Source organism: Gopherus evgoodei, chromosome 7 (assembly GCF_007399415.2).
Source record: "Gopherus evgoodei ecotype Sinaloan lineage chromosome 7, rGopEvg1_v1.p, whole genome shotgun sequence".
Lineage (NCBI taxonomy): Eukaryota > Metazoa > Chordata > Testudines > Testudinidae > Gopherus > Gopherus evgoodei.
The window spans coordinates 56,533,507-56,555,360 of record NC_044328.1 but is presented as its reverse complement, the minus strand read 5'-3'; positions in this window follow the sequence as shown (position 1 = coordinate 56,555,360).

Genomic DNA, 21,854 nt, shown 5'->3' with positions numbered 1-21,854 from the left:
CCAAGAAAGTATTTTCTGATTTTTTTTAAAGGCACCTGAAATGCAATTTATTTGAAGAGTCCAAGAGGGGAAACTGAGGAAGACTGACTCTCATATGATCCTAGGCCATGGGAAGGTGTACAGGAGCTAGCCAGCACAGCTACAGAGGACTATAAAGAGACATTATGTTGTACAAGATATGGATCTTGTTAAAGTTATTAGTCTTGGAACGAAGAAAACTTGTTCTGAAGACCAATTTTCATTAAAATAGAATGGAAGCTGGAGATGAAGATTTGTAATTCATATCATATTAAAAGGTGTCATTTGGATAAGGTTACTTTTTTTTCCTATGTGCACCATGCTACAAAAATCTGAATAAAGAGAAAGGTCTTCAAAAAGATTAATTGGCATCACTCATTTAGAGATTCTATAGCATCTGAGTTAACACTTTTGATTAAAGTCCTTCACTGTATTGTTTATGTATCTGTATCTTTTTTCATATTTCAATGTTCTTTATAGAGTCTGTTAATTTGGTTCAATTAGTCAATGATCTGTACAATGCCCTATATCCTAAATGAGCAAATTGTGGGGTTTTATTTACTCTTTTAATGCTATATAATGTAAATTACATTGTATATCCTACTTCATTTAGAATCTCTTCATATTTCAATATTTGTTGTTTGACAAACTCCAACCCCACTATCATACAACAATTACAAAATGTTGAACAAAATGTACAGAATGGCAAAGATGGGGTAAGGTGAAGAGGGAATTCATGATCTATATTTTTTAATTGTATGATAAATTAGTGTTGAGCTACCTCATTTAAAGAGCTGCTAAAATCTCTGCCCATTAAGTTTTAAGGAATATACTGGTAAAACTTAGTTTTATAACACAGTGAATTCTAGCCTCTGAACTTTACATGTCTCTAGTGCAGACTTATAGAAATGCATGTATGAAAGTAAGGAAGGAGCACCCTGGTTTGTCGTTCTGAGCAAATGGCTCAATGGAAGAATTTAAAATAGCTATTTACTTACATGCTGAGATGGGGTAGGGTCAACTAGGGAGCCCTATGTCACCCCTGTGTATGGGAATTTCCATGTACTCCAATCCAGCCCTTTTATGCTGCTGGAACAATGAGAAGAGGGCACAACAGCAGCCAGAATCTGACCCAAAGATTTAATCTTGAAGCAGACCAGGGAGTTGAAGTACACACTGAATTCAAGGGGAGGGGAAAGGGAATCTTTGTTTACCTGGACTTAGGCCTGGAGACTCTTCGGCAATATAGAGCACCGAAGTGGTTTTGTGCTGAGTGAACCAAGAAAAACATTTATTGCTCAGCATGGCATGCAGCTAAACTAATCCTTGTTTTACAGAGGAGATGCTTTTTCAACATTTTCCAAGAGTTAAAGTGAAAATCATCCAAGTCTTTATCCAGATGTTAAGCCTCTCTCTCTACAACAAAAACCCCTCTTGGAAAGTTGTAAAGGGTCATTGGTTCATCATCATTTATTCTAACATGACGAGAAGAAAATTTGCCATTTAAAAACTTGATATGTGGTTAAATTTATTAACCTAATTTTTAATATCTATTTAACTGTTTTGTATAATTAAAATATAGGTGAACATTACATCTTTCTTAAAAGTCATCTGATTATATTGGCTTAAAATTCATTATTGTCATTAAAAAGTTTCTGAAAGTTTTATTCAGACACTGTTCCAGTCTGCAGAGAAGCTAAATGAGGCTAACTTTTAACTGGCTACTTTAATACTAAGCAGAAGTGATGATAATCTTATTTCATGTCCTGGTTCCTTAAATTCTTAATTGTAAACTTCTTTAATGTACAGTTACCTGTACAAGATACCAACCACGTGTTGATCTCATTTTTTAAAAGAGCAAAGCTCAGGAGAAGCTAAACAAAAATGTGATTAACGCTACCAATTAAATGGAACGTATGTTCATTTCTTTTAATATAAATATATACAGCTCTGGCAATCCCATTCTGCATGATCTTGACAGCCATCTGTCTTGTCTCAATTTACCTAGATTTAATGAGCAACAGTTAAACTATGGCAGGACCCCTATTAGGCTGTAAATTAGTTAAAATTATGCCTGGTTTTTAAACATGATTTTTAGGATCTGTTGGACTTCTTGCCCAACATGTTTCTCTCTCTCTCACAAACACACTCACTCTCTCTCTCTCTGATCTGCCAGTGATGTAGACTTCAATTCCCAGTTTCTCTATTTTCATTCCCTATAGCCCTCCAAGCACAGAACACCCTTTTTGAGCTTTTCTGCAAGGATATATCACTTCTCTTCCTTCAAATTGTTCCTGAAGACCAACTTCTTCCATGGTGCTTACAAGAAACTACCCAACTAAAGGCTTGGGGTCAGAAGTGGGTGGGAGGGCTCCCCAATGTTTTTAATGGGTTTTGGATCAGACACTGTCATCACTTTTTAATTATTAAAAAAAAAAAAGGAAAAGCCTACTTTATGGTGTCTTGCATCAGTCTCTGCTGAATGTCTGCATTCTTATTTATGATATTTACATCCTCCTCCCCAGATCCCTCCCTACTACTTTGTTACCCTTTTCTTGGATCAATGTCCTATATTAGGACTCCTCCTCCTCATGCACAGTACCTTACAGCATTTCAGAAGATCCAGTTCTGTGTATTACATTTGTTATTGACCTTCTCCAATAGTAGTGCCCCCTACCTCTTGTATAGGAAGTGCATGTATTTACATGTAGTACAGATTTAAACTGAGACATGAGTGTCTTCATCATATTACACTTGCTTTCTCCTGGCAGATTCTATAATGTCTTAGAAAGATAACTGAAGAAGAAAGGGCAGGTTAGGGATTCAGCACCGTTGGTCATTTTTGGTCTGTGCTGTGATAGCTGACTGTTAATGCTTGTTGTCCTTGAGCTCTGGTTTTATGAGGAATGAAGTCACTTGGATTCCCATATCACTGATTAAGGTTAATCCAGGGGAAAAAATATTTTGCTATCTCGCATCAACCATTTCCTGGTTCAGCCTCCTAATCTCTAGGTTTCTGGCAGCAGTATCTTTTGCCATGGCTAGGCAGCAAACTCTTCTGTGTGATGGTACTTGTTCTCTGCTTTGCTTCTCTAGCACTGCTACATGCCCTCTTGCTTAACTAAGCTGTCTCCAGAGCCCTGCTAATGCAGCTCCTAACTGATCAGTACAGGTATCTGTAGAATGACTCTGGTGAAGATACTCTGTGCTGATGGCAGAGAACTCTCCCATTGGCATTAAAAAAACCACCTCCAAAAGCAGTAAAAGGTATGTCAGCAGAAGACGGTCTCCAGCCGACATAGCACTGCATTAGCATTTATGCCATTATAACTATGTCACTGGGGGGGGGGCAGGATTCACACCCCTGAGTGATCCAACTTATGCCAGCATCAGCTATAGTGAAGACATAGCCTTAGTCATTAGTATTTTGTTTCTCTCCACAAAGATCCTGTTCTTTATTTTCAGTGCTGGCTATAAGACATTACCATAATCTCAGTGGACATGTACTGGAATAACTCCTCTCTCTCTTCCTCCATCAGCTATTTATTGTGACAATTTTATTTGAATATGCAAATAAAAACAGTGTACTCATTAATTTAAATGTTTCTCATTAGGTGAATGAGGTGCTCATTGCATATGGTACATGTTTAAACACAAAAGAATGTTAACAGCAAAAAGCAGTTTGGAAAGTATATTGTCTCTTGATTTTTCTCAAAGAATGAAAAAAGGCCACATTTAAAGGTTTGTTTCCCTAGAGCAGTGGGTCTCAAACTTTTTTACTGGTGACTCCTTTCACATTGCAAGCCTCTGAGTGTGACCCCCCCCCCAATAAATTAAACACACTTTTAAATATATTTAACACCATTATAAATGCTGGAGGCAAGTGGGGTTTGGGGTGGATGTTGACAGCTCACAATCCCCCATGTAATGACCTCGTGACCCCCTGAGGGGTCCTGACCCCCAGTTGGAGAACTCCTGCCCTAGAGAGTAATTTTTTCTACATAGCACAGTACCTTCTTCATACTTGGAAAAGTTGGAATAATGCCCTTTTAATAATGACAGAGGACGGATGGTCTCGTGGGTAAGCTGTCTGATGGGGGAGGGGTTGGGTTCAGTTCTTGGCTCCACTCCTTTTTTGCAGAATTTTGGTTAATTTTTGAGTTACTCTTCCTTGCTTTTTGCATAATCCTCACTACACATCCTTGTTTTGGCCAGCACTAGAACGGTGCAAATAGTGAAATATCAGAAGAGAGCCTATTCTTTTGGTATTTCCAGGGCTGGATTTCCAATTAGGCACAGTAGGCACATGCCTGGGGGTGCTGGCATTGTAGGGGCACCTTACCTCTCTAAATATGTGTGCAACACAAAGGTCATCTGCATGCAGAGTGAGGGGAGGGCACTGAAAATGCTGTGCCTATGGGCATGTGAGGTGTAAATCCTGCCCTGGGTATTTCTGATCATCTCTGAAAGCAAAAATTACACGAAATATCTAAAGACAGCTCACACTCGAGTCTTATTTTCACATGATTTTATACCATTTTGAAGACCAAAGAGTTTGTGAATGTGTTAAGTGCACTCTTTTGATAAGTATCCCAACATTAGTGCCATGCTCCCTTTTCTATGGCCACACTTCTAGAAATGTCAAGGGACAGTAGCATGACTTACTACAGTATTTCCATTTACTGAGTGTTACAGCATTTTGGGGAGGCATCAGTCAAGAGAGGATTAAAGTATATAACTTTCAATTTAGAAGAGTTCCAACACCTCTCAAATGCTAATAACTCAGAATCTATTAGCCCCAAATTACATCATTTCTTAATCATTAATTTTCAAAAGTTATTGAAATCTAGCACTGAAACTAATTTCTGCTATTTTCCATTTTCAGGGGCTATGCAATTATAGTCAAATTCATATAATTTTTCAGATCAGTAATCCATGCTTTCAAGGTTGGAGTGCATTTATCTATCCACAGGGTCATAATTTATTTCTTTGCTATCAAATAAAGTACCTGGAATTTCATAATTGTTCATGTGTCAACTGCTTTTACCACCATTTCCCAAACTACAGAACTCTGGAATCAGCTAAAAATTTTCATCTAAAAGATACATGGTAAACTAATAGTCTTGTTTCCAAAACCCTTGCATCTTCTCACCAATCTACAAATAATAAACTAACATTGCATATTCATCTCCATACATTACATTTCTGGATGCTTTGCTTACAAATAATTGTGGATCAGAGAAGGTGAATAATGACTTTAGACCTGAACGTGCATGGGGATGGATCTCTGGGCCTAGGAAGACACTTACTGAAGTCAATTGTTTGTAACTGTTACATATGTAATATACAAGGTGGAAATCTGAACACTTATGTAGTTTTCTATTTATATATGGACATTAACAGGACTGAAATCATTTACAGGAAATACATTTCCTGCTCAGTTGCTACAGCAAAAGGCCTTAGATAAAAATGTGATTTTTAAGGATATGTTCCGTGAGTTGAATAACTATTTAATTCATATTCTATCCAGTCTATAAAGCAGAGTCCTCAAACGCTTATATGCAAGATGGATTGCAGGGGAGATGGGAATGAAAGGCCTGGCTATGGAACAATGCATTGGCATTGTCTGCTGCTCCTTTGTACCTATCTTAGAAAGTAAATTGACTCACTCTTTTGGGTTCCTAGGTTTCCTATTCATCAAACATAATTCTGATTTGCAGGATCCATCCTTGAGACGATAAAAACAAATGGAAGTAAGTCACAGATGGAGATTCCATTAGTAGGTACAGCTATTAAGTTTTATGTTTTGAAGTAGATTCATAGATTTTTAAGGCCAGAAGGGACCACTATGATCTGTATTACACTGACCATATACCTTCACCTGCTAATTCCTGCCCCAAGCCCAGAACTTCTGATTGAGCTACAACATATTTTTAGAAAGACATCCACTCTTGATTTAAAGACTTCAAGTTAAAGAGGCGACCACATCCCTAAGTAAGTTGTTCCAAAGGTAAATCACCCGTATTGTTGAACATTTGCACCACATTTCTAATCTTCATATGTTTAGCCTCAACTTCCAGTCACTGGATTTTGTATGCTTTTGTCTGCTAAATTAAAGATCCCTGTACTATCAGAAGTCCTTCCATGTATACCTATCAATTAATCAAGTAATTTCTTAACCTGCCGTTAGACAAATTGAATAAATTGAGCTTCTTTAATTTGTCAGAGTAAGGCAGTTTTTCCAGAGTTTGAATGATTGTAGTAGCACTTTTTCTGAACTCCTATTTCTCTCTCTTTTTTTTTTTTGGAATGTGGACAGCAGACTTGTGCACAGTATTCCAATAAATGTCTTACTAATGCCATACATCTGTAATAACACCTGTCTACCTCTACTCAATAGTCCCCTGAATTTCCCTTCTATGCCAAAAGAAAAAACAGTAAAAAAATACAATGAAAAAATAAAGTAGAAAAATACAGTAGTGAGTGGGGTGATTAAAACACAAATGTATTCTGTGATTGTGGATCACAAAGGAGATAGAGAGAAACATTCCAATGGAAAAGTAAACAAAGTAACCTAAATATATTGTCATGTTGGGTGTCCACCAGAGAGCATTGTTACATCTAGTCTTGCAGGTTCTTTCTTTTAGCACTGTCATGGCTGAAAAAAATCCTTGTAGTCTTGTTGTTTTGTGGTGCATTTTCTTTGTGGGCTAGCAGTTGCAAACAGAAAGAGTTCACATGCTGCCTTAGTCTCTACCCTAAGTTAACTTGGGGAGGGGGCATTTTTGCTTCCTGCGAATCAGACATGAGTGTTTTGGCTGAGAGCTCTAAAAGATGAGATTGCCTGCATGCTGTTTCACTGACTCAGTTCAATGACTGGTGTGTACAGGGTAAATCAAACAACTTACACTAAGAAAATATCTGACTCAGATTTCTTCTCGATCTGAAAACTGATCAGCAAAGCCCTGAAATCTATTACCTCTCAAGAGAGAGGTGACAATAGATATTTACTGTATACAGGAAACTTACGTTGTGCCAACTTACCTTTAGAAAGTTCTCCTCTCTCTAGTACAGTTAATAGCAGAGGCATCCCCTTGAGATGAGAATAGCATTGTTGCCCATTAAATGGAATTATGCAGGGGAAAAATATAGATTTAAATTCAAACTCCTCAACAATAACTAGAGAGGTTCACAATATTTCAAATTCCATGAGTTTTCTTCATGACCCCATTGCTAGGAAGGACTTTCTATTTAATGTTGGTAATGAGAACAGGACATTGCCTAAAATTAGCTGCTACTATCTGAAATATGAGACTCCATTTTTGTGAACCTGATCTGTATATATAATTTCCACTATTAATCTCCTTTAGTATCTTTGTGTAGAATGTTTCTCACAGATTTCCTATGCCTGTTGTGTAACCCAAGGCTATTTGTAATATCACTGAACTGTCAGAATTTTAGCTGAAGTTTGGATTCTCGCTAAGAAATTCAGAGTATCGGTCCAGGGTCACAGTAATTACTTTCTTTATAGACCAAGGTGAACAGGAAAGAAAATGGAATCACAACCTACAGGCCTGATGCAAACATTACTGTCTTTATTATTCAGAACACAACTTGCAGTTCTATATAACCCAGATTGAATTTCTCCAAAGTTGCCATTGTTCACCAAAAGTAAGTAGCCCTTATAAAATCACTGTACTGTGCCCTTGTCTGGTTACTTGATCCACCTACAAATCTTCCTCTGTGATTTGACCCAGGATAAGCAGGTGAATGGCTCAGACACATTGGATAGGTTTAAATGCCAGGAGGTAACTTTATTTATTATACATTTGGAGTGGTACAACACCATCCCTTCTCTCTCTCTCATATATCAGGCATTTAATTAGCCCAATGAGGCTTTAGCCACAAATCAAACAATAACGATGACTCTCCCCACTCTATCTCACAAACTCAGCTCTATTGTGAAATCTCATTCACTGCCCTGCTCACAACAGAAACCTTTAAGACCTTATGTAGCTAGATGAATGAAAAACATTTTTTCCAAATTTTCATATTTATGCAAACCACACATGTCAAAATTCATCCAAATTCAAATTTGTTATCTGAAATTTGACTCAATAGGAAATGACAATATGTCCAGGAGCCAGTCAACATGATCTTACTGGGTCTTTGTTACTGCTTTCATGGGAGCTGATTAACTTAGGGCTCAGTTCTAATTTTCAGATATCTTGAAAAACCTTATCTGAAAAATATAACATACCAATGTGTGTCATGGGTATGGCTGGCTAGTTCTTTAACCAACTTAGATTATTCTATGCAAATTGAAAATTATCTCAAACCTGAGCTTTATAGGAAGGTCCATTTTGCACAGCGCTAAAACATGTTCAGGAATGTGTTTTTAAAGCAGAATAAACACATGGCCCACAAAGACTATTAATGAATTTTTAAAAACAAATTTTCTCTTCAGCAAAAACAGAAAACTGTATTTTGTTTTTTTCTTTGTTTTTTTTTTAATGCACAATTCCTCTTTACAATATATGTGCCAAACAAATGTGCTGAGTTGGATAACAGTTTTTTCCTCCAGTGTTCCAGCATAAATCGGACAATTTAGAATATATAGAGTAATTCATCAACTCCCTTTTGCTCTTCAAATAAGCAATCATCTGTTGTGCACCTCTCAGAAGAAATGTCAAGCTATAAAGGGTCATGCAACAATAAATGCAGAAAGTTGTTGGAGCCAGGCGTATGGAAGAGAGAAGTAGTTTTCTATCTGATAATTCAGTGCCATCAAACTGCTCTAAGACAAGGATGTGCTACTGAGCAACGAAAGGTATGAGATGATTTAGATCAGTTTTAGATTATGTGCTTAAAAGCAATGTTTTATTTTGACCTTTATATTTTTGTTAACAACTGGCTTAGAACATCTTATTAATAGTTATATGTTTTCCAGTAGCTCAAAGAAGTGCCAACCAAGATCAAGACTCCATTGTGCTGGACACTGAACAATTATACAGCAAGAGACCGTCCCTCTAGAGCAGGCAGGAGGCTTGACCCTCCAAGCTCCAAAGTTTTCTCAGATCCTTAAGGAAGCATACATTGCTCTCTGGAACCCATCCTTACCTTTGTAAGCAAGGCTCCTTCAGGAGCTATATTCCCATGTGCTTCCTACTGGAAGATGCACCAGCTGCTCCCTATGCAGAGTGGGATGCAGAAAAATTTGCTGACATTCTCAGCAATTTTTTTTTAAGATGAAGAATTGCCATGGTTTTGAGGGAGCTGCTGCAAAGGGAGCCCATCTGCAAAATAGGTCAACCCAGATGCTATGAATTTAAATTAAATTTGAGAAAATATTAGCAGAATATTTGTTAAGCCATTTCCTCAGTTCTGAGTTGTAACCAGATATAGGTAACATGAATTTAATCTTGACATGTGTTGAATACTCTGGCCCTGATCAAGCAAAATACTTTTTCATTGAAGTTGAGCTTCTGTTGACTTCAATGGATTTTGGGTCAGGTCCTCTGACCTACTTGTGAGTAGTATTATTAATGTCACAATTAAGCACATATTTAATGGCTTGGCTGGATCAGCTCCTGGGTGCTCAGCTTCTTGCAGGATCAAACTACTATATCGGATACTGACAACAATCTCCAGTGCTGTTAAAAGTAGGATGCATGGGAAAGGTATGATATAGTGCTAATACTGTCACACAACTGGAAATGATTACAATTCTTCATTTCAGATTACTCTCATCTGACTGTAAATAGTTCACTTAAGAGATAAAGGAGTTCCCAAAAGCATCTATAAGCTGCAGGCAAAAATAATAATAATAATAAAAAGATAGGAAAAGAGAAATACCTTTCTGGAGCTACAAGAGAGACATGAGGTGGTACATAGAGAGTAATGTATTAACTGGTGAGGGACCCATTTGACTCCTTCATATCTAGCTCTGCTCATTAACTCACCACCTGAGTTCTCAGCCAGCACAATATTATATTTTGATTGGTGATGCCATCATAAATGAAGGCATATTATGGGAATAGGCACGTGTACAACATACCATTGTCTGTGCATTTAACCATAAGCTCTGCTAAAAGGCAATGAATCTCAATTTATGGAGTAGCTGTTCAAATACTAAAATTTCTGGGCACTGTGAGATAAATTAAAACAGGCCTTGTAAAAGTCATAGTTTCAGCTATCAAATCAAAACATGTATAGCTATAACTGGGAGAGTCCTCTTAAAAGTAAAAGAGGCTCTCCAAAACTAACTTACCTGCTATGAGAATAAAGTTTCTATGCACCAAAATTATGCATTGCCATAGTTCCTTATTCATGGCCTAGATTCAGCAAAACACTTTGGCATGTGCTTATGTCCATTCCTATTCTGCAAATCATCTTAGTACATCATTATATCCCATTGATTTAAATGTGATTTAAACCAGGAATTTTGCCTTTTGATATCCGTGGAAAGATTCCTAGCTATGTCCAATGGCTTTAAATAAGGACCTAAAATCATATTTATGAAACTAAATCCATATTGTTGTTTTTTCTTTCAAAAATAATGATTTAAGTCCTACTGAACTCAGTTACATGTTTTCCTGAACAGAGATAAAGTTATATGCACATGAAGTTTCTGAATTGGTAGGAAATCAAGCAGTCACTACTGATTGCACTACACTCAGTATTGTATGCAGGATCAGTCCTTTCATTATTGACAAGAGAAAGTAAACTGGCAGATCAACTAAGATTCAGCCACCCTTACTTTCACCTACAGTACTTTATGGAACCCAGAGAAACTCTTCATCATGGTCTGGTAGTATTTATTGATGGGCCAGAATGAAGATTAATTCAATGAGATCTAGTATGTGCCCTTGGTTCAGTTGAGAGGAAGGTCTAGAATTAAGTGAATGTGTGCAAACTTCTTTTAAAGATGAAAATAAACCCTGTCAACCTGCAGAACCAGCCAGACTAGAGTAATAAACCATGAATGAGCTTATCCTTTCTCATTGGATAAGGCAAGAAATGTGGAAGAAAAGTCTTTTGCTTTTGTGTTTGAAAAACAATGAAACCAGCTCATTCATATGAAAAAATATTGGTTCTAACTTGAAACTTCCCAAATTGACTGAGCAGTAAAGACATGTAACATCTTGTTCTTGTGTCTCCAGCTCCCCATCCCCCAGTTATCAGAATGCATTTTTTCACAGTCACTGGGATCTAACGACATCACCTACATCACTGTTATGACAATGTGGCCTTTTCTTTACACCAATTACAGCAAAACAAACCTGTCTTCAATTCCTTTTTATTAAATAGTTCAGATAATCTTCCTGTGTTGCATTAATTATTTTATCTTCTGTCACACCAGCCATAAATGTCTTCTGGGAAATGTATTGTATTAGAGGATACCACCATTTCCTGCTCTAAGGTACTCAGTATTAGAAGCATCGTACCAAAGCCCTGAAAGTTAATCTTATTTCTTCATTTAATTTTACTTTTGACCTACAAGTCATTCAAACAAAGTAATTAAGGTAAATCTGTCAGAGACAAAAAACTTTATGAGGACATCATATGGAAAACACATCCAATACAAAAACAACAACAACAACAACAAGTGAAGTACTTCCTGTAGACATAGGGGTTTAAACATTTCACAAAGATACAACACAAGAGAAGCACTGAATTCTATAAGTTCTAATCACATTTAACAAAATAATGTACAGGCACAAAGTTTTCAAATCAATAGGAGCAGTCATCTTTATAGAGAATATTGAGCATAATCAGCATCAATTCAGACTCTTGGGAAATGAGAAGTAAATAATCATTCCAGTGGCAGCCCAGAAGTGATTACAAATCGTTATAAATTACTAAAAGCTCTTTGATTACTCAAATATTATTTGCAGCAGTAAAAAGCAAATCATTGTTTAGAGATCACCACTGCTATTATAAGTGTTAAACAAATTACTTGTTAATTGCTGGTAAATAATGGTTTCTGTGCGGTTAATGCTTAATCATCAGCAAGGCTTTTCCTTAGTAAAAAATGTGAGGCTGGCTGCTTGTGCTTTTCAAATATCCAAGGGAATGCCATTTAATTTCACCAATATGTTGCACAGCCACAATCTTAATGCTTATGATTATTGAAGCCACTAGTGAACTGGGCATGGGAGTAGGAGCCAAGAACGTTGTGTTTAGTTTTAATGTTGTTTCTGCCATCAGCAAGCTACCTTTACCTCTAGCCATTTAACCTCTGTCTTGATTTTGCCACTTGAATAATACTTAACTTCATCCAAAGGGGATTTTTTAATTAATTGGTTAATGTCAGTACAGTACTTGACAATTATTAATGATGATACTATTTGTAGAGGATGTCAGCTGTGCCCACAGGTGAAAGGGAAGGATACAGGAATCCCTTCCTCATTTTCCACTGCACAGTGGCCAAGTCCAATCACAATATCTGATCTTGTCCTACTCTCATCCATATGGTACTAAAGGGCCACACGGTCATTTAAGAGAGTGTTGAATAACTGTTAAGAAATAAACTGAGTATAAACATTGAACTGCTTGTGCTATAGATGACACAGATAAAACTTCATTAACATAACAAGTTCTCAACAAAAAAATCTCTATTCACCTTGGCAATGTTCCCATGATGTCAATGGGAGTTTTGCCACAAGGCACTGGAACCCAGATGGCTAGTTACTGTGAAACATCCTCTGCTATCCCTTACGAAATACTCCATCTCTTCTGCAGGGTATGGAAAGGACACAGCATGTTTTGGCAAGAATGAAGGTACTGGCTTTCTCTCCTTATGTTTGGAAAGTAATTCAAAGTTTAAGATGACTCTCCTCTCCAATGAATGTACAATACAGCTTCATTTCCACACCCTGCACCTCAAGTTTATATCTCAAATCTTTCTCTTCTATTTCTTATCTTCAGCATCACCAAAGAAGCTATGGGGAATGCTGAAAAAGAGATTGTAACTGTTTGCTAACATTTGTAATAGGCCATTGCTATTGCAGTATCTCTTATCATTTGATGTGTCTGAACTTGTATTAATATCTCCCAGGGAAGCAAAGGCATCAGTGAATGAGCCTGTATTCAATAAGACTGTGTAAATAAATGTATATATGAGAGGATATGTATTATGTTGGTATAATCAGGTATTGTGGTCAGGTACTATCACCAATATGAATCATCTGAAAGGGGCTTGATTTTCAGAACTTTGAACATTAATCATGAAAAAATCTCTGAGATTCTTCCAAAAATCCCTGGTCATTTGAAAATGTAGGTCTACTAGGCATATATATGGCAAAGTGCAACTGCCTTTGCAGCTCTGCAACATCTTCTTGCTGTCAGTCTTTTTACCAGGTTTCATTCTTACTGACTCATTAACAAGTCCTTGACAAACAAGTGTGATGTTTCTTCTATTACGACAAGTGGGCAGGCAGATATTGTCATGAAGTATGACTTTCGGACTAAGTTGCTCAAAGTGTCCTAACTTAAATGAGGATGCCCATCAGAATGAATCCATGTGTATGGTGAATTTCATATCCCATTCCCAGTTTAATCTTTTTTGCTTACTACACACAGCTGGTGCAACAATTTAGATTGTCAGCTTGTCTGTTTTTCAATTTGGTTAAGTGGCACGATTGGAATTAACACCTGCCAGTTATCTATCTGTGCTGATACTTTTTGTCTCATTGTTTGAATGTTGTTGTTTGTTAAGACTCTTCCTCTAGTTCAGACACCTCTCTTTTTGAAATAACTAGCAGCTTTTAGCCATAGTTTATGCTTCTTAAGTGTTGAGCTTCTTGACATTGTGGGGGAGAGGGAAGAAGCAGCTTCTCATAATGTTCTTGATAAGGGATCAAAAGCTCTTAGAGAGAGGGAACAACTTAAGCGACTGGGTGGAGAAAAGAAACATTTCTTAGCACTTGTGGGAAGACTTGGGGAGTGTCTGGAGCATTCCTGCATGCCAGCAATCCCTGGGTGCTGGACTCCTTTCAGGCTGCTTTTATTTATACCAGGGATTGTCCCAGTCATATTTGGGGAGCATAATAAGGTGTCTTAAAGCTGTTCTTTTCACTTCATCCTTCTGAGCTGTTCTCACTGAAGCTTGCATGCAACCCAGGTTGTGGGTCTGCTGCATGGCAGAGCAAAGAATGTCCACAGGACTGGTGGACACTGAAAGCTGGCTTTAAGTAATAAGAATGGAGACTTATGCAATGCAAAGATATTTGCAAGCAACTCGCTACAGGAAGCATGACAGAAATAATTATATTTCTGTATGAATTATAACTTCAAGCAGCTGGTCTCTTCTCAGTTATGTAAACTATAAACATTCTGAGAAGTGCAGTACAGACTAGAAACGTGTGTCTGCTGAGGCTTTTTTTTTTTCCCCATTCAGATGTGGCCATTCTAAGAGGTTTTGTTTGAATTGGACTATTATGTTTGCTCCTGTTGGATATGGGAACATAGTTAAAATCTTACTTTGCTTTAGGATATTGTTCTTCTATTATCCAAATAATGCGTTCAACAAACTAGTGGAGCTTCTCCAGCAAGATGTGGAGAAAATAATACAAAACTAGCAGTGAGCCATGTCTCTTAAACTCTCTGCAGTTAAAGCGATTATAAAACCCCAGGGCAGGTTTAAGGATACTCCATATGAATATTGTTTTCATCAAAGCAATAGGTCTTTTGTGAGGTGAAGGCATCCACTTTCTCTCTGTTGCCTTAGGACTGACTTTAAAAAGGCATACCAACAAGTGAAATTGGAATTATTTTCCTCCAGTTCCCTTAAAGTTCAGTTTTTATCAGATATTGCTTTTAGGCATCTTATGTAAGTAAGGGTGCACAATTTCTAAACATTGCTGCTGATGCATTTTTTCCCCTTTCAGTAGGAGACTTAAAAGCAAGCTGTCTTTGTATCTAAAATACAGCACAAGGTTAAAATGATTTGTTGATTTCCAATATTATATGTAAGTTAGAACCATATACAAAATAACAATATGAAGTGATTTGAAAGACACACGTCAATGAAATACTGTGAAACCACAGAACAGCTAGGAGAATAGCCTCATGCATTAAGGAATCTGCTGAAATCTTGTGTCTTAGGGTATGGCTACACTTGGAGATGTGCAGCGCTGGGAGTTACAGCTGTGTTCATACAGCTATGTAGGGAAAGCGCTGCAGTGTGGCCACACTGACAGCTCCCAGCGCTGCAGTGTGGCCACATTTGCAGCATTTGCAGCGCTGTTGGGAGTGGTGCATTGTAGGCAGCTATCCCAGCTTTCAAGTGGCTGCAACGTGCTTTTCAAAAGAGGAGGGTGGGATGGAATGTGACAGGGAGCGTGGGGGAGACAGAGAGAGTGGATTTTTGGAGCTGACACTGTTCTCAGCTCCCTGCCTTGCAAGTTGTAAGGACTGGAAGATACACAGTGCCTACCTTCAATCATTTTAAAAGTTTTGACCTTTCCCCCACCTGTCTCTTATTCACTAAATGCAAATTATGCACTCCTAAATAGCCTTTAGACCACATAAGCAGCTGCTCAGCAGCCCCTCCCCTCTCTCCTCAAGCAAACAGCTGTGAACATTCCAAAGCAATTCCCCTGCCTCCGCTCGCTCACTGAAGCAAAGAGCAGCTGTGTTTGTTTTTTAGCTAAGTAGCTACGGGGAGATTGGAGTTCAGCCATTCTTCTGATTTGTTGTGGACAGGAATTCTGGGATACCTCCTAATACCCTGGAGGCCAATAACAGCGCTTTTGGTGGCCACACTTGATGAGCAGTGCTGCATCACCAGCGCTGGAATTGCTACACCCCAAGCAGACCAGGTGTACAGCCAGCGCTGCAACCAGAGAGTTGCAGTGCTGGCTGTGCTTTGCAAGTGTGGACACAGAGTGAGTTGCAGCTCTGTAACCCCATCACCAGCGCTGCAACTCTCCAGTGTAGCCAAGCCCTTAGGGATAAACCCTCCCCCCTCTTATGGGTGTGGTTGTAAACTTGTCAGCAGAACCAGTGTGATTCCATTGCAGAGGAGGAGAAGACATGATGAGGTAAATGGAGGTGGGGATTGGGATGGAGGATTAGCTGAATAGCTTCTGTGTAGCCTGGGAAAGTGTGTGTATGTGTATGAGGAGAAAGGTGGCTGTCCCTTATTTAAACTCTGGAGATTCTCAGTCTAATATCCAGGCTAGACACTGGATAAAATAAGATAGTAACTGATTTCTCTATTTTTTTGGATGCCAGTGGGACACCCAGATGCTCAGACACTATGGTGACAGGTACCACATAAAAACTTAGAAAGTTAGATAAATAAATAGACAGTTGATAAACAGGTTCCTGGAGTGTGGAGAGTAAAAAAATATCTCAAGCTGCGAGCCAGTAAACAAAAGTTGTCTACAAAGTGGGTGAGGGAATTGAGGCTCTCTTTCTGTGCCATTGTCCAATTCAGAATAATGCTGAAGGTTTCAAAGGCCACACATGAAACCAAACAGTACATGGCATTTTGTTATCATGGTCCTCCCTTCCAAAGACAATCTCAATGGACAAAATTTACTGGGGTGAACTGTGAGCAGATAGTATATTATCAACACTCAACTCTTACAGAGCACTTTTCAATAGTTGATCTCCATGCAGTCTTGATGTTTCTGTTTAGTTAGGAGAAGCACTGCCTTACATGCCCTCTCAACTCAAATGCATCATTAAATGACTGATGACACATGGAACATTCCCTCCCAACCCTAACATCCCTTGAATGCTGGGGCAGAGAGAAAACCATGATGGAGAGAGTGGAGGAACCACTGCAAAGACTGCATCCTGCTTCCCACAGGATCGAAAACCTGCCATTGCATATTGGGTCTTACATATCTTCCCATATACTGTGGGGACGGATAAACTCTAGACCCTGGATAGCTCCAAAATAATACTATATTGTGTTGAAAGGAAGTAGGAAGCTAAGAGATTAAAGAACTAGGCAGTGAAGAAATGAGGAGGGGTATACTTATACACAGATGCTCAGTACTGTACATAGAATACAATAGCAGATACGATACATACAATAATGCATGTTCAGAAGTAAATATGATTTCAAATGAATTTAATATTTGGTGCTGGGCAACAGGAAATATCTTTGGGTAAGACTCAAAAGTGGGAATGTCTATAGATTTTTCTGGTCTCTTCTCTGTCCATAACATCAATGTTGTCATTCACATGAGTACAAAATGGGTGTAAAATGCTACTAAATCAGAGCAGTGGTGATTTGCAGATATTTTGCACTGTTATAAATAACTGCACAAGATGCAGGTCAAAGGAGCATTGACCCCTTGGGTTTCTAATATGTATTTAATTTTACGTACATCATTGAGGAAAGGAAATGTAGGTGCTCAAAGTTGGGTCAAATAATAATTACATTAGTTCATCTGGGAGATGTTTATTATCCATACAAATAGAATCAGTTCAGCTAATTTAACTCCATTCACTGTTACTTCAGCTTGATGCTTGTTACAGTGATCAGCTTAACAGCTTTCCCACATCATTTTAACTTGTGCTTTCCTAGTTTTTAGGGTTGTTTTTTTTTTTGCTGTTGTTGTTGTTTTGGGAGTTTTTTTGGTGTTAATCACCTTTCTCTTCTTTACAGAGGTTCCTTCAATGATGTTGTCAGCAAGATGATGCCTAAGTCCCAATTAGAAATGCAATCAATATTCACATAATGAGGGTGCCAGCAAATCTGTGTCATTTAGTTCAAAGCTGTTCAGAACTCAAACAATTTAGGGCACCTTGGTGAAAAAATAAAAAAGATGGAAAGCTTAAAACTAATTGTTACTGTGGCAGCTTTCTAAATAAGCTTTAGATCCTTTTCTTTATTAATTTATTTAGAGGCAGAACAGAACCATTAAGAATAAAACCCAGTTGAAGATTCAAAATAAGGGTGAAGCTTTAATAACTGTTCCTGATCCTTATATAGCTGCAGAAAGTTTGTCCAGTTCAGATTTGAACTCTTTCTGAGTGCTGGCACCTGTTCTTTTAGATCTAGATGTACACATAGAGCAATGGTCTGATTTTCATTACACTCAGCTTTTGCTTGTGTTTTATCCTTAGGTAATAGTGCACTACTGAAAGTTTAGGCAAAATGGTGTGCCCACAGGTTGAGGGCACCTTTTGAAAATCACACCCTGGAGGGGGAAAACAATATTGTTCCCCACTGTGTGAGTGCAGTCATCAGTAAGCACCATCCCTTTCTCAGCCAAGCAACTCAGCATCCAAACTTTGCAAATTGGGTTAGCTTCAGGAACAGATTCTGAGCACCACTAAAGTCGGAAGTGTAGATTTGGATCTAGGCAATGTTTGGGGGTCTTGCTGTAGAATTTTATTTTATATAAAATAATGTCAGAGGCAATGTTTCCAGGAAACAATCATGCCTTGCAGAACAGGGCTCCATTCTCAGTTGGTCTCTAGCTCCTATGGTAAGAAGTATAATATTAAAAGTGTGGAAAAAGGCTGCCATTTTGTAATCTCATTCTACTAATTATTTTCCCACCATAGTGAGAATGAATATCAGGAGCAGAGAGGAAAAACCCAATTTCAGCAGCAATAGAGGGCACATGAAGTTATTCTTATTCTTCTGTGTCTTCAAAATTTATAAGTATTTATTACAAACAGCCTTATTGGTATACAATGAGGAGAAAGGCAAATCCCGTATAAGGGGATGGATGACGGTTCAGCTGGGCTCTAAACCGTCCAAACCTCAATCGAATGCTGATCCAAACCGGTCTGAACCTATTGAAGATTTGAATTGGTTCAGAAAATATATCTGTACCCCTTCAGAACCCTACTATTTGAGATATTTATTTATTATTATATTTATGCCTCTATGGGAGCCACTGCAGTAGTGGCTAGGCAGAAGTGATTCTGTAACTCCACACCAGTACTTTTTGGTAATGCATGGTGGGGTTCTGTGCACATCATGTCCTGCTCACATCATTTTAACTTGTGCTTTGCACACATTTTGTGCAGGATCAAGCTCTAAATGATACTTTAAAAGCTAGCTGAATTGGGTTCATCCTTGGAAGAGAATAGGAAAGTAACTAGCCTTTCAATTTCCATTTCATTCTGGCTTTCATAAAATGTGGTCACGTTCCAACTCAGCATATCAATTGTTGCAGGTGGATTGAGTTGTTCCAAATTCCAACCATGATCCTGATTTCCCCCGAGCACCCTGGTATGCTGTCCCAACAGAGAGACCCCAGATTGACATATACTATGGAGACAAGAGCTGGTTGGGGTTTTTTTAGAAAAAACATTTTGGGGGGAATATGCCAATTTGTCGAAACTGAATTTTTTCATGCAATGGGGTTTGTTTCTGAAAAAAAAAAAACTTTTCTGGTTCAAAATTATTTTTGTTTCAAAATTTAAGCTAATGATAGTAAAAATTATAAAATAAACAAAATGATCAAATTGATATTAAATATTTTGAAATTGTTAAAACAAAACACTTTGATAAAACCAAACTGATTTTTTCCATATTTTTGGTTCACGAAAGTTTTTGAGATTTGGACTTTGTTCATGATTCAAGATGGGAATTTTTTTTTAAATCTCTCAAATATTCATGGGATGGATAAACCATTTGACACCATGACGCTTCCTAAGGCTACCCAGAGTTGTAAGGCACATAACCTTGCCTGTCCTTAGCATGAAGCTGTCTGGTCTGTACCTGCTGTACCTCAACTCCCTGAATTCAACAGTTTCTGTCAACACAAGCACTACCGCCTCAGACCTCATTCTCTCTGTGCAGCTTAACAATAAGCAAATGCCAATCCATGAGTCCTTGGAACGGTTCCTGCTGTGTTCAGTCTAATCACTGGACACTCACAGAAATAACCAGGGGATGGTGTGCACACTAACTTGTTTGATTCAGCTGAGGATCAGCTCCTGTATAACATCGCAGCACTGAGATATATTCATAGTGAAAGCAATCATAGGTTTAATATCAAAGCTAAAGATTTAAGGGACAGAGAGTAAGGATAATAATGGAAACAGAAATGGTTACATATAAAACAAAAGGCATAACATGCTTCCTTTAGAATCTAAACCTAACTTTAACAGACTAAACCCTTGTCTAAAGTAGTATACCTCGCCTAAAGCAATCTCCGAGCATTTCCAAACAATATGGTTAGAGAATTTTTTTTATTAATGCAAAAAGTGCTGTCTGTTTGCTTCCTTGGTGAAGGATGACATGGTATTCTTTTGCCTTCTCCTTATGCTCAATTTACATGTGAACTGAGGCAGGCAGGTAGGTCAAAACACATCCCTATGTCTGGCAAAAACCTATTTGTCAACCCTGCTTTGATATAGACTTTAAAACATATTTTCCAATATATATACATAGCTTCTTACAGGGTAGTTATAAATATTGTTGTGACATGTATGTACAACCAGTGTGATCCTGGCTTTCATTCAAGATCTCAATGACATTTTTTATGGATAAATACTGTGAAAGTGGTGTGCTAGGTATAGTGAGTATGGCAGGCCTGGTAGGACTTGCTGCTATGGAAGAGTGAACATTTTGCCAGTTGGCACTGAGGGATTCTTAGAGTCACAGTTCCGCAGCTATAATGCAGAGTGAATTATCCTCTCACATCTTAGAGGGCTGTGCAACACGAGGGGAGCTTGTACTGCCCATTGCCTGTATTATAATTGTTCTGTTGATAGCTAGATGACTTTAATCTCTATGTCTATAATTTTGGGATCTTTCATGAGCATGAAATTCACTTATTGGGGGGGGCAAAAAAGAGAGAGAGAAAAAATCCCAGCATGCCTTTCAGAGAAGAAGCAAAAGAGAATGTGGTCTAACCCAAATGTTTTTTGTTAAATCAGTGAAATGATTATTTATTGCATTCAAAAATCCTCCTTTTTATTTCTTCAGGTTATACAACCACTGCACTATTCTATTCAATGGCACAGGGTGGTATTTCCAAGGTTACCGCAGGAGTAATCAAACGCTTTACAGTGCTATGCATATTCATATCAAAACACATTCTGACGAAGTACATAAAGGGAAATATGCAATTTAAATATAGACTGCAGCAGGAAATGGAGACGAAACAAAAATTTAGATAGTGAAAATTACATGTTATTTACATAGGTAAATACACTGCATAATGTATGTGATCCTTTACATATTTTTAAAAGGGATTGATTTAACCATCTTTTAAAAATGTTTATTTTTAAAGATAAAAATGGAACAAAGAGGACCAAGTGCTGATACTAGAAACCGAACCTTCATCAGTCAGCCTGTAACTACACCAGCTTGTGTAATGGGTTCCAAAGCCAAATGGGATCAACCTGGGCCTGTACCTGGATGGAAGGCTGCCTAGTTGCTGCAGGAATTAGCTTTGGTGATTCAGTAGATGGCACTCTTTTCCATGGCCTAGTCCAGGGGTTCTCAAATTTCATTGTGCCGTGACCCCCTTCTGACAACAAACATTACTACACGATGCCAGCAGGGGGGACTGAAGCCTGATCCCATCCAAGCCTTGCCGCTCTGGGTGGAATGGGGCCAAAACTGAAGGCCTAGGGCTTTAGCCCCAGGCAGGGGGGCCTGTAACCTGAGCCCCACTGTCCAGGGCTCAAGCCATCAGACTTCAGCTTTAGTCATGGGCACTGGGGCTCAGGTTTTAGCCTTGGGTGGCAGGACTTGGGCTTTGGCTTCAGCCCCAGGCCCCAGCAAGTCTAAGCCAGCCCTGGAGACCCCATTAAAAGGGTCCAGACCCACAGTTTGAGAATCATTGTCTAGTCTGCTTAACTAACTCTATTTGGGCTAACAGTGAGTTGTGAACATTGGGAAC